This window comes from Protopterus annectens, chromosome 4.part0 (assembly GCF_019279795.1).
Source record: "Protopterus annectens isolate FY-2018-M chromosome 4.part0, PAN1.0, whole genome shotgun sequence".
NCBI classification, from domain to species: domain Eukaryota; kingdom Metazoa; phylum Chordata; order Ceratodontiformes; family Protopteridae; genus Protopterus; species Protopterus annectens.
Window position 1 is genome coordinate 1,536,880,221 of NC_056733.1, and position 17,017 is coordinate 1,536,897,237.

Genomic DNA, 17,017 nt, shown 5'->3' on the forward strand with positions numbered 1-17,017 from the left:
AAGGCATATAGCTGTTACATGGCATTTTTCACAAAGTGCAGCATTTCAAAGAGTGTATTGTGCATTTGAATGCTGTTACAAACTCACAGAACAGTTTGCTCATACCTAATTATAATGGTCATATTTTCAGGTGTGTTTGTGTATACTTTGTGGGCATAGCAGATGGATTTTGGAAACCCAGTGCACTTGTGTTTGACAGTAATATTGCTCAGAAATGGAGAGTGTTTGAGAAAGAGTACAACGTTTTCATACAGGCTGCATATTCTGATAAAGATGACCATACAAAGGCATTTAGTCTGCTTAATTTAGCTGGGTCAGAAACTATAGAAAGGGAGCATTCATTTGTGTATGCACCTGCTATCTATATGGAAGAGGGAGAAAACCATCACATTGTTGTACTGGCTGAGTCAAGGGAAGACCCAGAGTGCTTGAAACATAAATTTAGAGAAACGTGTAACCCCCAGGCAAATGTTACTAGGCAAAGGCCAGACTTTCCACAAGGGATCAAAAGTCTGGTGAAACTTTTGTAACATATATAACATATATAAGACCCAGAGTGCTTGAAACATAAATTTAGAGAAACGTGTAACCCCCAGGCAAATGTTACTAGGCAAAGGCCAGACTTTCCACAAGGGATCAAAAGTCTGGTGAAACTTTTGTAACATATATAACTGACCTGAGAAATAAAGCTAAAATGTGCAGGTTTGGTGACTTAAGGGATGAGTTGATAAAAGGCAAACTTGTGTGTGACATAAAAGATGATGTTGTGAGAAAGATTTTGCTTTGCATCAGTGAATTAACTTTGAATAAGGCCACTGAGATTTGTCAGCTATACGAGCTCACAGAAAAGCACACAAATATGCTTACAAATGAAGGCACAGTGATAAAGCTCATGTTGATAGTATGCAGCATGTGGTTAAAAGAAACAGGCTCAAGCACATGGTAGTCACTGTAACCACTGCAGCACTCACTGGAAAACCCCAGAATTTTCTAGAAAATTCCAGAAATCGCAGTCTTTGTGAAGTATAAGAGTATGGGCCCCAACCCAGCTTCATTGACAACTGTCGTAATTGTGGTGGAAGTCATGAATCTAAAAGGGAGAAATGTTTGCTTTTGGTCAGCCATGCCACCAATATAATAAATGGAATAATTTCAAAAGATTTTGTAAATCAAAAGGCCCACATTCTTTTATTAAAAGGGAACATTTTTAAAAAAAGAGCTGATCAGTCAGACAGTGGCAATTCTACTCTATGCTGATGGTGTGTCAGTGCTTCATGAAACAGTTAATGCAGTAGATTTAAAGCAAAAAATGAAGTATTTTGTACTTTTCAGATAAATGGCAAACCCAATGAGCTTAAAGTTGACACAGGTTCCAAGTGCAATGTTATATCTGTAGAAACATTTGCTAGAGTGTGTAAAGGAGAAAGGCTTGATTTGGCAATGTGTGTGAAGCTTGTTGCTTATGAAGGTAAAGAAATTCACACTGAAGGCTCAGTAGTGCTTTCATGTTACTCTGCTGGAAGAAGCTGCGACTTATTATTTTATGTGGTCAAGAGGCACATCCAGTCATTATTAGGGCTCAGAGACAGTTTGAAAATGGGACAGCTTTCATTTAACAAGGAAGTCCACCATGTTAGCTTAAAAGGCCACTACTCCAATTTTGCCCAGCACAATTTTTCTACCTGTACTGATCTGTTCCAAGACAAACTAGGCAAACTTCCAGTTGTGTACTCCATGAGGATTAAACACAGAGGTCAGTCCAGTTATCAGGCCAGCATGTAAAATTCCAGTAGCCATGCAGAACAGAATCAAAGCCAAACTAGATAAAATGACGCAACAAGGTGTGATTTGTCCAGTGGAAACTCCAACTGAATGGGTATCTTCCATAGTGGTAGCTCATAACAAAAGCACAGATGATATCAGAATATGTTTGACCCATGAGATTTGAACAGAGCGCTAAAAAGACCTCATCATTTTATGCGCACAAAGAGGTCACAGCCTTGATGCCAAATGCCACTATTTTTTCTGTCTAAGATGCAAAGAGTTCATTTTGGCAAATTCAGTTTGACAAAAAATCCTCATTGCTCACTACTTTCAGTACTCCATTTGGCAGGTACAGATTTTTGAAAATGCCATTTGGGATAAATTCTGCAAGTGAAGTCTTTCAATGTGCAATGGAGCAAATTGTTTCTGGGTATCCTTGTGATATTATAGCAGACAACATACTAGTAGGCTGTCGTGATGACGCTGAACATGACAGAAACCTCAGAAAAGTTCTAGAAAAGACATGTCAAGTGAATCTTAAGCTCAACTCACAGAAATGCAAGTTCAGGCTACAAGAAGTTACTTATGTTGCTCATTTATTTATGAAAACAGGCTTATGATAAAACCCTTCGAAACAGCCATTCTTGAGATGCCAACTCCAGACAATGTTCAAGCCCAGCAATGTTTTCTTGGCATGGTCAACTACCTAAGCAAGTTCATTCCAGACTTGAGCCAACTTTCAGTGCCACTCAGAGACCTGACATGTAAAAATGTTTCCTGGTCTTGGTTAGAGCAACACCAAAGAGCATTTGATGTCCTGAAACAGAGAATTGCTAGTCCACCTATGCTGAGATGCTATGATGTTCACAAACCTGTTACACTTTCCTGTGAGGCTTCAAAATTTGGTCTTGGTGCAGTCAGTCTATAAGAGGATCAGCCTGTTGCCTATGCAACTCTTACCCAAACCAAGATGCAGTATGTCCAGATCGAGAAGGAGCTTTTAGCAATTGTGTTTGCATGTTCGAAGTTCCATGATTATGTTTATGGTAGATGTATCCAGATCAAAACAGACCACCAACCATTAGTCACAATCCTAAGAAAGCCAATGCATTCAGCCCCAGCCAGACTGCAATGCATGATGCTGAGATTGCAAAAGTACAATTTCAATCTTGTCTACAAGAAAGGCAAACTTCTTTATCTTGCTGATACATTATCCAGATCACCTAGAAACACCACTGAACGGCATGAGAATTAGAACCTTGATTTTGAAGTCATGGAAGTGAGAAATTTTTCTTCCACACATCTTGATGAGTTGAGAGACCAGACAGCCACAGATCCCGTTTTACAAAGGCCACTTTATCAATCAAGGATGACCGTCAAAGCAATCGAGTTTACCTCAAGAAGTGCAACCTTATTTTCCATACAGAGATGACATTTTTTCTGACAAAGGTATCATTATGAAAGGTCCAAAAGTAATTGTTCCAAAGACTGTGCAACCAGAGTACATTACTATCTTGCATCGTGGGCACCCAGGAACCAAAGCTACCAAAATCATGGTCACCCAGGAACCAAAGCTATCAAAAGAAGGGCGAGAGGTCTTGAATTTTGGCCTTCTATGTCACAAGACATTGAGAAAGCACTTTCATCTTGGTCTTGGTCACTGTGTAATAGTACAGAGCCTCATCAACAAAAGGAACCACTTCAGCTACACCAGATTCTCGAACTACCTTGGTGGACAGTAGCCACAGATATCTTCGAGTGGAATGGTCAACATTATTTGGTGTAAGTAGACTCTTACTCCAATTGGTTCGAGATTAACTGACTTCTAAACTTAGCATCCAGTAGAGTCATTACTAAGATGAAGTGTCATTATTCAGTACATGGTAGCCTGCACAATGGTATTTCTGGCAATGGCATGCAGTTTATAAGTCAGCAGTTCAAAACATTTGCTGAAGAATGGGACTTTACTCATGTCACAATTAGTTCTGAGTACCCGTTGTCAAATGGTCAGGCAGAACGTGCAGTTCAAAGTGCAAATCAGTTACTAGAGAAGTCTAAATGAGATTATAGTGATGTTCACCTGAATCTCTTGAATCTCAGAAATGTTCCTCGTGATAAACATCTCGGTTCACCTGCTCAGAGACTTCTGCTGAGACAAACCAGAACCACATTACCAATCAATAGTCAACTGTTGGTTCCACATGCCAAGAACAACAGGTTAGTGAAAGCCAATCTGCTGAAGAAGTGTCTATCCCAGAAGTCCTTCTACGATAAGGCAAGCAAACCACTCAATCCATTACGAGAGGGAGAAGTAGCAAGGATGCAAACGTCCAAAGGTTATGATTGGATTGATGTTGTGAAGAATATTGGTCCAGAGCCAAGACTGTACATTGTGGAATCAGAAGGAGCAACTTTTAGGTGGAATCGGAAGCATTTGAGACTGGTGTCTGAGTCTATACCACAGCAGATAGCCTGTGAGAAAGACTTTTTATCTCAGAGTGAGTTGTCCACTGTTCCAATTCCGGAGAAAGTTCCAGAGGGCATTCTTGTTTCTGTGAGGAATCCAGAAGTTCCTGATACGAGTTGAGTACCACAGACTGTCCCTGTTGCTAAATTTGGTCCCAACTGTTATATTATGAGATATGGTCGAACCTCTAAACTCTGTACCAGATATGAAGCAACATGGACATGAACATTGCATTTTGTTTCTTATGTATATATTATTGCTTGTCTATCTCTGATATTGTTTTGCATAAAGGGCAATCTTTTTAAGAGGGAGGATGTAGATCTATATGTGTATATATACCTTTAAGAAACTATCCAAGGGCTTGCACAAATGTATAAATACTGAGTATGTGCAAGCTAGACTGCCATTTTGTAGTTAGCTGTTGAGATGTAAGCATGTATGTATGTAAGGTCTGTCTGTTAATTAGTTTGTTCGTATTTAGAAATAAGGCTATCCTGCCTGATATGTTTCTAGGTATTAAAGCATCTAAACAAAACCCCAAGCCTTCTTGTCATATGTGTTAGAGATGAATGAGTGACAGTGATGTTCCTGCAAACTACCACATCAGTAGAAATACACTAAGCGCACAGTTAGTGGGGAAAGATCTGGTACACAGGTTGACAGCAGCCTTAACTTCAATCACCATGTCTCCAGAGTGGTAAGAAAGGCATTTTATATTGCTCATCTCATAAGTAAGGGCCTTGCCTAGAAAAAAAAGAGGTTATAATCCCCCTGTACTCTTCCGTCATCAGGCCAATAATAGAGTACAATGCTCCCTTTAGTATGTTCCTTTCCAAATACCTGCAGCAATTGGAGATACCACAAAGGTTCCTTACAAAGAAAATTCAGGGTCTTCAAGATCTGTCCTATGTGGACAGACTGAAATCATTGTCACTTTGCTCTGTGTCATATAGACTGCTGAGAGGTGACCTGTGCCAGGCATATAGAGCAATCTCTGACCCAGCTTTAATGGAAATGCTACACATTTGCAAGTCAAATGGCACATGGGTCACTCACTTAAAAGACCTTAACCTGGTATGTGACATCAACAGAACTTGCTGGAGAGACAGATTTGTCTCACAGAGGTTGCCCTACATTTAGAACAAGCTTCCTATTCATGTTAAATAAAGCCCCTTGTTGGCCCTACTTAAGTGCAATTTGGCAGACTGGATGGGTAACCAGAAATTCACCCCGGAGGTTACACCTATATCCCTCTTGGACAGGGGTTATAGCTGCTGATTTTAGTGTCTGCTTGAACTAGACACCCTTGGAAACACAGGTTAAACTTGGCTAGGTGTGTAAGGGCCTGAGGTTATTAGCCTAGGAACCTCCTATGATCCTATGATTCTATGGTGTCAATAAGCTTGGGCTGTATATTAGGCCCTTCACACAACCTTTTAGTGAATCATCATCAATCCTGTACAACACCTTAAATAGCTACATTTATAAATCCATCCATTTGAGGCATAAACACAGTATAAAATTCTGCAATACACCTAAATGTTGGAGTTAAAAGCATCAACAAATTTTAAACCAAAAGAAAAGAACATAAACACCTTTCATACTTTACTCAGTCCAATGCACGAAGGCTAAAGTCAACTACATCAACAAGAACACATTAAAACAATCAAAAAAGCAAAGCTTCATTCTAGGAAAAACTTACCGACAAGAAGGTTGACACTAACAAGACCTTCTGCTACCACATCTAAACAACAAAGGGGAGAAAACAAGAATAGTGGGTGTGCTAGAGAAAAATGGTCTCACTGTTACAAAATCAGTAGATATAGCTAACTCACTAGCATACAGATTTGGATCAAATTTCTAGCTACAAAGGGAATCCATTACACTCTTATTCCCTATATGATGATCCCACCCAAAACCTACTCAAAAATGCGTACTGCTGTCCTCTTATGATCAGGAGCAACAAATCCATGGGAACAGATGAGTTACCAGGAAGCCTAATTTGTGCAATTAATAATAGCCTAGTACACCTCCTTACACATATTCTTACTAGAACATTTAAAACTGGCTATGTCTCTAATATCTGTAAGCAAGCAACTGTGATCTGATTCCACATGGGAGGTCCTTCTGTTGACCACAATAATTACAAACGAATCAGACTCATAAGTATATTGTACAAGATAAGGGAGAGAATCATCATGGAACATATTCATGCAAAAACAAGAACATCTTTTCTCCATAACCTAACCCAGTCCAGTTTTGACAAAAGCTGACCTTGTATGCTTAACCTCATGTTTTATATAGAGGTGTTACTGATGACCTGTGTGAAGATTCATTTGTCTATGCATCTTTCCTTGGTGCAACATTTGACACTATATCTCCTGATGGGATTATGCATAAACTCAGAGATCTTATAATAAACAAATGTTTAATAACTTTGGTCCACATCTAGCTGCATTGCCACACACGTGGAAGAATAGGAGGACTCCAATCATCTCTATCCCGTCACCAATACAGTCCCTCTTGTTTTTTTTCTTTTTTTTTGTTTCTGTGAGAGTTTCTTTTTGGAATCCTTTTCTCAGTTGTCAAAATTCACTCCACCATCCTCCCCTCTTCCAATATGAAGATGACTGCAAACTTGAGAAAATGTCCTTATTTTTACTGACACCACCTCCCTTCAAACAGCATTTAACATTACACAGTTGCAATAGAAATCACCTTACCTTCTGTGTCAAAAAAGTAACATTCTGGCACTGGCAACCCCCTTCCTCCACTAGTTTATACAATATTGATAGGCAATAGCTAAAAGTTGACAAAATAGTTAAAAACCCTGGAGTCCCTATAAATTATATCCTTTTATTTTATACCCACCACAGATATAGTATTGTACTGGATAAGACCTTTACCACACAAACATAAGGGACAGAGTTTTATCCTGACCTCTGGTCACTGTTGCTGTGAAGTTTGTATGCTCTCCCTGTGTCTATGTGGGGTTCATCCCACCTCCTAAAAACATGCAGGGTGTCTTTGGCTTAAAGATGGAATGTACTGGGTTCAAACCCAGTTCTCCCAGTTGAACATAAGAGGTCTGCCAACAAAATGCATGCAGACTTGAACAGATTCATAGATAGCATCACAAATGCTAGCTGTTGTCTATGGAGGGAGGAAAGAGTCATGTGGGCCAACAGCTTTAGGAATCAATTGTGGTGCACAATATCTTCTAGACAGAACAGCACAGATCACAGACTGCACATTGCATCAGGTTTAGCCACTCACTGGTGTAAAAATCAACTCTAGGTGATTTGGTCATGTCAATTAATGTCACCAAAAAGGATGGATTGAGGGCATTAGTCTGCTAAGTGAGTTGAGGATCTGGTCTAGTCTGACTTATGCCAGGGACCCATGTTAGTAGTTAGAGAGGTCTACTCACTCTTAATGGCCAATGTGTATGCACCATAGAGCCCAGAAGTTATGAATCAGTAAATTACTGACTGACCAATGTCCAGCAGCCCAGACTGTGTTAAATGTGATAACACTGTTATTGAAAGCTGGACATAAAACCAATCAACCTACCAAAAAATGAACTAAGTATTGCTACACTCAATAATCAGTGACAGGATGTAAAAAAGTGGCTATCATGGTGGTAAAGAGGATACTGAATATTCTGTGAGTCCAGGTGACAAGGTGGAAGGGCAGTGCAGCAAAGCTTCCTGGTGTGGAATCCAGAGTCTATTACTCAAGGGCAAGGACAGACTAGAAATGGTGTGGGAATTCTTGTGACAGAGAATCTTTTCAAAGCAATAAGGGATGTAGTCAAAATCTGTGACAAACAAAATCCATTGTGAAGATAGAGCAGTCTTCTTTGTCTCCGCCTATGCTCTACATCAAGGCATGATCAGGAGGGAAAAAGGGTATTCAGGTAGCAGTTACATAACTTTCTTGATAAAGCAAGACAAAATGAGTTGGTCTTAATGGGCGACCTGAACGTTAAGGTCAGGAAAAGAGAACAGGATATATGGATTGCCTGGATCCACATGTGTGAGGCAAAACAAATGATGACAGTGAAGCCATGCTAGACTTCCTCCTGGCAAACTACTTAATTGTGGCCAACACATGGATCACTAAAATAGTCGCAAACTCACCTACAAGAGTGGTCAGCATGCAACTCAGATAGATTTTTTTTTCTTCTACTAAGAAAACAGCACTGAGATCAAATCAGAGATTATAATATCATCTCTAGTGAAATGATCATCCCACAGGTGGCCATAATCAGCTGCAAGCCATGGTCAGAGAAGGCTATAAAGTCAACAAAGACTAGGCTGAAGACATGAACATCAACTGGTGTGAATGCCCAGCTGTTCAATGAAATTTTCAATACACTATCACCTCAAGAAAATGAAGAACTTGGTGCAGTCAAAGAGGAATGGAAGTGTCTCAAAACAGCATGTAACAATGATAGAACAGATGTGCAGCTAAGCCAGATATATAAATAAGAAATTTGGTGGAAGTCGAATAAATTATTAAAAAAAGGGAGTGCAGGAAGAAGTAGGTGATGGAAAAGACCAATTTGGGTAAGAAGGAATGCTGATTGACTAACCACTCAGTAAGAAAGCAATCACAATGTCAAAAGAACAAGGCAGCTGTGATGCCCCTACACTGATCAAGGAGCCTCAATCCTCACCACTGGCAACAGTAAGGGATGTACACAATAGGAGGAAGACAAATACACACACACAGTAAAGTACAATTTCCCTTAAGAGCATACAGAGATCACAGTCAGTCTGGTGCTGGTTCCTCCCTCTTCCTCCAGATCCCCAATAAGACACCCCACTGGCACTGCTATAGAGTTGAGTCCTTAGCCAGTGTTCCAAACCAAGTCCTCCCAACACTCTCTCTGTCCAACCAGTGCTTTGTGTCCCTGCCCAAGTAGCTCAGACATACACACACACACACACGTTGAGATTTGATTTATACACAAACATACACCTGGAAAAGCCTGGCACAGGTTTACTAGCTATGCCCCCTTCTGCCCAGGCCATAAGGTAGTTATCACTGCCACCAGAACCCCTTATCAGCTACTTTAAGGCCCTTCCCAAAGTGTGACCAATCATACTCTGTAATGTTACTATTATCCAACTGGTAAGTGTGACCAAGAGCAAGGCTATTTAGGAGTGACCTGTACAGTGTCACCAAATACCTTGAGAATCAGGTGCCTCACTAGCTACCTCCCTCAGGCCATGTAATGTAGGGTCTGAGAGCTGAGCCTGTCACAACTCTCTCTTTGTAACCCTTCCCAGCTCCCCTTCCACAGGAAATCTGGCATCCTCTGACATCTGACAGCAGTGCCTCACTGTCAGCCTGTGTACTACTACTACTCATCGCTGCCCTTGCAGTCACTCTGTCCAAGGGAACATCAGTACCCACTAGCAGCTGTGGCTCACCTTCAGTCTCACTGCTACAGGGCAGCTCCCTCCCTGAAGTAACCACCTCACCAGTCCTGGCTGCAAGTGTGTGGTCTATCTGGGCCTCCACCAGGCTAGCAGACCCACATGCTTGTCTCCGAGCCTGACTGCGTGTAACTGCATGCACACAGGGTACTGCATTATCAAAATTATTCCCTATCAGGACATCTTCAGGGATATCCTCAAACACACCTACTTGCTTGCTTCCTTTTCCACCCTCCAAGTCCGAGTGAACCCTAGCCAAAGGTATTTGGAATGGGGTTCCTCCTAAAGCTCTGCCTGGGGTAGACTGCCCAAGCAAGTAGTAATCCTCTGTAACCATTGCAGGCCTCACAATGGTTAGATCAGGGGCTGTGTATCTCTTAGCCATGGCCTCTTTCCCAATCTAAAGATAGGATATAACCTCTTGTGGTAGTTTGGTACACTTGTTGTCTCAAGACAACCTACTGCTGGCATTCTGTCATTCCCACTTACTGGCTCTCCCACCTTTTGTTCCCCACCTTGCCTCCATGCACATCTATATGCTACATGGCCCCACTGGTTGCATTTAAAACATTTAACTCTTGGTCCTGGACATATACCTGGACTAGTGGCTTCCTCTGCTGCTGGCAGACTGTGTTGGGGCAGTCTGGGCTGCCCACCATGGGTTCCCTTAGACACATGGGCAGAACTGGGTGTCCCTTTCCTGTGCAGTGATGCCCTGCTTGCTAGGTATAGGTCTCCCTTCTTTCCCAAACCATCTGCAGTAGTGCATTGTCTATCAGCTAACCAGACTCTCATGTCCTCAGGCAAAGTGCTAAGGGATTGTTCCCTCACCAAAAGGTCTGCCAGCCTTCAAAAGTGGTGAGCTGACATCCACTCACCCACCTATAAAAATAAGTGCTTAGTTCAGCAACATATTCACACACACACTTTCATCTGCCTTGCATCTATGCTCACAAAACTTTTTCCTTTAAGCTTCAGGTGTTAACTTAAAACATTCTAAAAGACAGTTCTTTACAACATTATAATTTAAATAATCAGTATCAGACAGTTTAGAAATGACAAGCTTTACCATAGAGTAAGGGGGTCAGGAACCGTACCCAGAGCCCTTGGTCAACATTATGCTGTTTACATACCCTCTCAAACATATGAATGAGACTATCAAAATTATCCCCCTCTGTAAACTGTGGAAGAAATTTACTGATCTTTGTTGCTTCTGAGGTTCAGTTACTCCCTTCCCCATTACCTCCATGACTCTGGTGAACAGTCAGCATCTCCTTTTCATGTTGCCTATGCCTCTACTTATCCTCAGCTTCCAGGCATCACAGTTTCTCATTTTCCTCAGCCTTCAGACATTGAAGTTTCTCATTTTTCTCAATCTCTAGATGTCTCAGTCTCTCTGCTGCCTCTATTTCTAAATGCTTGGCCACTAGCTCAAGTCTCTTGAACTCCATATGGATTTTTACGTCCTCTGCAGAAAGGTTAAGCTGTCCATTTTCTGAGAGTTGTACATCTCCAAGGCCAGTCTGATTGTCTTCCTGTCTGCTAGTCTGTGATGCAGCTGTGACTAAAGCTGCAATCACGTCTGCTTTAGTCAGGTTGGCATGTACCAGTCCTTTAGCCTGGCACATCTCAGCCAACTGTCTTCTTGTCAGCTTGCCAAACTCCCCTGCTGACATGCTTGCCTGCTCTCCCTGACTAACTAAGCTAACAAAAAATAAAATAATTGTGATAAAATAATTGTGTCTCAATAGATAATTGAGACAAGATGATCAGCTTTAACAATTGGCTTAATGTCTGGTGTCATTCAAAGGGGATCCAGTGTCTGTCTGCCTGGGATGACATGCTTGACAAGCCACGCTGCTTCGCAAGGGATGGCTTGCACCTGTCACCCCTGGGATTCCGGATATTGGCTAAGGCTCTTGCCACCCCCATAGTGCCTTTTTTAGGCAAGGCTCAAATTCTAAACCTACCACCCTAGAAAACAAAAATGGGAAGAAACTGAGGGTAATGCTGCTCAATGCCAGAAGTCTAAATCTCAAAATGCACGCACTCGAGGCCCTTCTCAGTATGGAGAACATCGATGTCTGTGCTGTAACTGAAACCTGGTTCAAGGCTCCTGAGAGCACCCCAGCACTATTAGGTTTTACCTCATATCATGCCCGCCCCAAAACCCGGACCACACCACAAAAGGAGGGTGTATCCATATTCATAAAGGATACTCACACCTCCAGGTTGGTGGCAACGCATGAAGCTTCGGAAACCATCCAGGTGCAACTAACCATAGGCAAAACTGCTCTACAAATAGTAGCATGCTACAGGCCACCCTCTCAAACTCAGGAACCCCACACAGCCTTCCTGAAGACACTGGAGGGTATAAATGTATCTCCAAACACCATCATATTGGGTGACTTCAACTACCCGAATATAGACTGGGAACATTACTCAAGCCCTAACTTTCTAGCCCAACGGTTCCTGGAGTTCATAAATTCAAATGCCATGGAACAGCTAGTCACTGTTCCCACGAGAGGAGAAAATATACTAGATCTCATTGTCACAAACATGGGGACAAAATGCTCCACACCGAAGTATATCCCTCATTGGTGAGATCTGATCATAAACTAATCTCACTGGAAATCCACATCCCGCCCCCACCCCAAGCAAAAGACCATAGTGAAGAACTTCTCTAAAGCAAACTTCACACTACTCAAGACTGGTGTGGTATCCTTCAAGGCCCTGAGCCAGAGGAAACCACAACCCAAGCTGCGGAAGCCCTTACAAATGCCTTCTATGAACACCTCCAGGACTGCATGGATCAGGCAATCCCAAATAAAACCAAGACTCTTTCCACAAAGGGCAAACGTCCAGTCTGGTGGACCCCAGCCATTAACAAACTTTACAATAAGAGGAGAAAGCTATTACATGATAGAACAAAATCCATAAAAGGGAAGTCACCCCTGATCATTATTAGTAAAAAATACGAGCACTCATAAAATCAACTAAGGCCAATTTTGAGAGAAAATTGCCATGGATTCAAAGGACAATCATAAGGCCTTTTCAGCTATGTTAGGAACCTGGGTGGAAACTCCCAGATATGCTCAGAATTAGTCCAAAATGATACAAAAATCACTGAACCCACAGACATTGCCAACATACTGGCAGACAGGTTCAGTGCAAACTTCACCCCTCTCCCCTAAAGGAGAGATAACTATCCCAGCCGAGTGTAGCCTCCCGGACATCTCAAATGCGCAGGTGAAAGCTGCTCTCTAAAGCTAAAAACACAGCATCAATGGGACCGGATGGTGTCCCCGGCTGTGTGCTACACGAGCTAAATGAGGAATTAAACCCGCACATAAGGCAGCTGTTTAATCTCAGCCTTACCACAGGATACGTGCCCAAGGAGTGGCGACGGCAACTGTGGTCCCACTCCACAAAGGCGGCGCCTCTACGGTCCCTGGTAATTACCCCCATAAGCTTAACAAGTCTAGTCTGCAAAGCTATGGAGAGGATCATAATGGAGCTCATAAACAAAGATATAGGGGACTTGCAGACATTGGACCCGACCCAGTTTGGCTTTGTCAAGGGAAGATCATGCCTTTTGAACTTGGTTGACTTCTTCGAAACAGTCACCAAGGCCATTGATGAGGGAAAGGCAGTCCATACAGCCTACCTTGACCTTGCAAAGGCTTTCAACACAATACCCCACTCGGGTATTGTAGAAAAACTTACCAGCTTAAATGTAAACCCATATGTCACAAGATGGGTTGCAAACTGGCTTAAGGACAGAACCCACAGGGTTAGAGTTGCTGGTGCTGTGTCAGACTCCAAGCCGGTCACAAGTGGTGTCCCACAGAGCTCGGTCCTTGGCCCCCTATTGTTTGGCATCTACTTCTCAGAAGTACAGGCCAACATGGGAGGACTTTGGCTGACAAAGTTTGCAGACGACTGCAAACTGGGCGCCATAGTGGAAAGTGCATCGGACACGGATATCCTTCAGAAGGGACTCACGGAAACAGATAGCTGGTGCCAGAGCCATGGCCTGAAGTTAAACGCCAAAAAATGTATAGTCATACCCTTCGGGAAAAACAAGGTAACCCCAAGCTACCATATAGGTGGCAATCCACTAAGCACAGAAGAGGTTATCAGGGACCTGGGGACCCAGGTTGACAGTGGCCTTTCTTTTAACACTCACATTGCTAAAGTGGTTAGAAAGACCTTCTACATTGCCCACCTGATCATGAAGGATTCACATCCAGATCTAGTGAGGTCATTGTTCCCTGTACTCTTCACTTATCAGACCAATGATCGAGTACAATGCCCCATTCGGGATGTATCTCACCCGACATCTGCAGCAATTGGAGAGACCCCAAAAGTTCCTCACCAAAAGGATAAAGGGACTCCAAAATCTGTCATATGCTGCCAGATTGAAGAAACTCCAGCTCTATTCAGTCGCATACCGCCTGCTCAGAGGTGACATGTGCCTGACATACAAGGCCATGTCCAACCCGGAATTAATGGACATGCTCCACCTCAAAAATCCAAATCCACCAAAACCACTAGAGCAAGCGACTTAAACCTTAGCACGGATATAAATAGGACATGCTGGAGGGATAGATTTATCACTCAGAGACTCCCTATGCTGTGGAATAAAATCCCGGTCCATGTGAGGCAGAGCACCTCGCTGACTCTGTTCAAGAGAAATCTAGACCTGTGGATGGGAGATCGTAGGTTTACCCCGGGAATCATCTCTGTGTCACTGCTGGACAGAGGCACAACAAACTAATGGGCACAGTATTTTTTCATATAAGGGGTGGCGTAAGCCACAATAATTTGGGCTAGGCTTATAAATGCCTTAGGGCAGATAGCCTAGTATAAACCTATGAACCTATGAACCTATATGAACTCTGAATGTTCACTGTGTGGCTGATTGAGAGCACAAACTCCTTCAGTGACCACTGTACACAGGTTACAGGAATTCAATATCCACACCACCACTGAAAGCCAATTAATATGTGATGAGGCTGTCTCACCACAGTCAACCAATTAATATGGAAGTGGCTACTCAACACTGCCACCAATTAATATGTGACACCCCTGCACTGGCCCAGTGATCAAGGAGCCTCAATCCTCACCACCAGTACCAGTAAGGGATGTGCACATTGGGAGGATGACAAGTACACAAACAGTAAAGTACAATTTCCCTTAAGAGCACACAGAGATCACAGTCAGTCTTGGGCTGGTTTCTCCCTCTTTCTCCAGATCCCCAGTTAGACTCCCCACTGGCACAGCTATAGTGTTGAGTCCTTAGCCAGGGTTCCAAGCCAAGTCCTCCTAACAGTCTCGCTCTCTGTCCAACCAGTGCTCCGTGTCCCTGTCCAAGTAGCTGACACACACACACACACACACACACACACACACACACACACACACACACACACACACACACACTTTGAGATTTGATTTATATACAAACACACACCTAGGAAAGGTTGGCACAGGTTTACTAGCTATGCCCCCTTCTGCTCAGACCATAAGGTAGTTATCACTGCCACCAGAACCCCTTATCAGCTACTTTAAGGCCCTTTCCAAAGGGTGACCAATCCTACTGTGTAATGTTACTATTATCCAAATGGTAAGTGTGACCAAGAGCAAGGGTATTTAGGAGTGGCCTCTACAGTGCCACCAAATAAATATGCAGGTACTCTAAGAGCTTAAATATGTCTCACAAACATCTGCCACAAAGGTTTATATATATTTAATAATAAATAATAAAAGAACAAGACAATACTCAATCAACACAGTAACTACAGAGTTCAGAATCAAGGGAAATATTTTAAAACAACATTGCAGGACAGTCTCAAATAAATGCTGACAACATCTAAACTAATCTTTACTATATCCCTATCTATATCTAAAATATACTATGTCCTAAATAACTTACTTACAGAGCAAGGCAAATGCAGATGAGTGGATGTTCTAGCTAGGTCCAGGACAAAATACAAAATGCACACAGTCTCTCTCTGAGAGAGTTCTTAAATTACTATCAAACATTACTTCTGGGTCAGTCTAGATGACATCACACTTTGTCACCTACCTTCAGTTCCCAGGCTAACAGATACTAACAGAATTGTAACATCTCAGTGTGAGAAGTACATATCTCTCAGAAGTGCAGCTGCTGGAAGTCATAGAGCAATAAAACACTTTACATTTTAAACATAGTAAATACTTCTCTCCAAGACAATAGAAAAAACTTCTAGCTCTAGACATCCTGTCTTCTTGCTGCATTGAAACTAAATGTTATAGCACATCATAAAGCACTTAATTTCAACTTATTTTCTTGAAGTTTTGTAAGTTAATATTCTGTGTTCTAGCAGGGTATGCTGTGGTTACATTCTTGAAGCTCAGTACATAACATACAGTTCTGTATAAATCATATCAGTATTCACAAATGTCATAGAATTATTTACAAAATTCTAGATAGCTGGGCTGGCAGTGTCACAGCATCCATGAAGCTCTATCATCTTTTGGAATTTGACTAAATAGAACTCTATTAGGTTGCAAGACAATGACAGACAGGTAAAGAAGATAGCCGACAGACACTCTTCATGATGGATACTAGCAACAAACTGCTCAAAACACCAGTGGAAATGAAGAACAGATGAAAGGAGTACTTCAAGAAGCTTCTAAATGAAGAAAACTCAGTAGAAGCTGTACAGTCACATGTGGGAACCTGTTCTAGAAAAAATATGAAGTGCTCTAAGTAAAAACAAAGTCAGGGAAAAAGAGGCAGGTTCAGATGAAGTTATGGCAGATATGAACAAGATGTTAGGGTCCTTTAAGGAAGAAATGGCTCCTAAGAGTACTCATTAGAGTATAGAAAGAGAGAGAAAGAAAGAGATAGTGAGGCATGTTTTAAATAACATGAGAATAAGCACTCTAGTGCCTTTGAACAAGAACAAAAGCACTGCAGACATATCAAACTCCTGTCACACTGTATGACAATACTGGACAGGATGGCTGATAAATGAATATGCAGAGAAGTAGAAAGAAAGATAGGAGATGAGAATTTCAAATGTAGATCAGGAGGCAGTGAGACAGATTGTGGAGAAAAAGATGGAGATGAAAAGAAAAGAGACCAAGTGGCATTTCTAGACTTGGAGAAAGCATATGACAATGTCCCAAGAAAGCTGATTTGGGCAGTCCTGTGGTAGTTCAAAGTCCAAGAAACATTTGAAAAATTAGTGTGTGTTATGTAGTAGAAACCAATAACTGAAGTATAGACTGTGTTTGGACTCACAGAGGGGTTCCTAGTGAGAATGGACATATATCAAAGTTCAGCCTG